The sequence below is a fragment of the Lynx rufus genome, unplaced genomic scaffold (assembly GCF_022079265.1).
Source record: "Lynx rufus isolate CCGP_SWC_20201006 ecotype Redwood Valley unplaced genomic scaffold, mLynRuf1.p SCAF_2, whole genome shotgun sequence".
Classification (NCBI taxonomy): Eukaryota; Metazoa; Chordata; class Mammalia; order Carnivora; family Felidae; genus Lynx; species Lynx rufus.
Window position 1 is genome coordinate 118,056,198 of NW_025814834.1, and position 292 is coordinate 118,056,489.

The 292-nt window shown below is 48.3% G+C and overlaps 1 non-coding gene across 1 annotated transcript; it reads left to right on the forward strand.

Annotated features, from left to right (window-relative positions):
- Positions 1 to 74, forward strand: TRNAN-GUU (transfer RNA asparagine (anticodon GUU)). The gene has a single exon. It is a non-coding gene; the product is annotated as a tRNA-Asn (tRNA).
- The last annotated feature ends 218 nt before the right edge of the window (positions 75 to 292 follow it).

Here is a 292-nt window from a genome sequence, read left to right on the forward strand (position 1 = left end):
GTCTCTGTGGCGCAATCGGTTAGCGCGTTCGGCTGTTAACCGAAAGGTTGGTGGTTCGAGCCCACCCAGGGACGGTCTCTTTTACTAGCTACTTGCAACTTTAGGTTACCTGTTAGTGACCTTATTTACCCTGAGAGTCGTCTGGACTTCTGTCCACTTTAAATCAGGCCCCAGAGCATGCTGCCCGAAGACTCTAGTTCCATGAAATTGCCTAAAAGAAGAAATTTTTCAGCAAAGGCATTTTTTTCAATAGCTCACGTCTAGGCCTTACTTACCCCTGAGCCACTGCCGA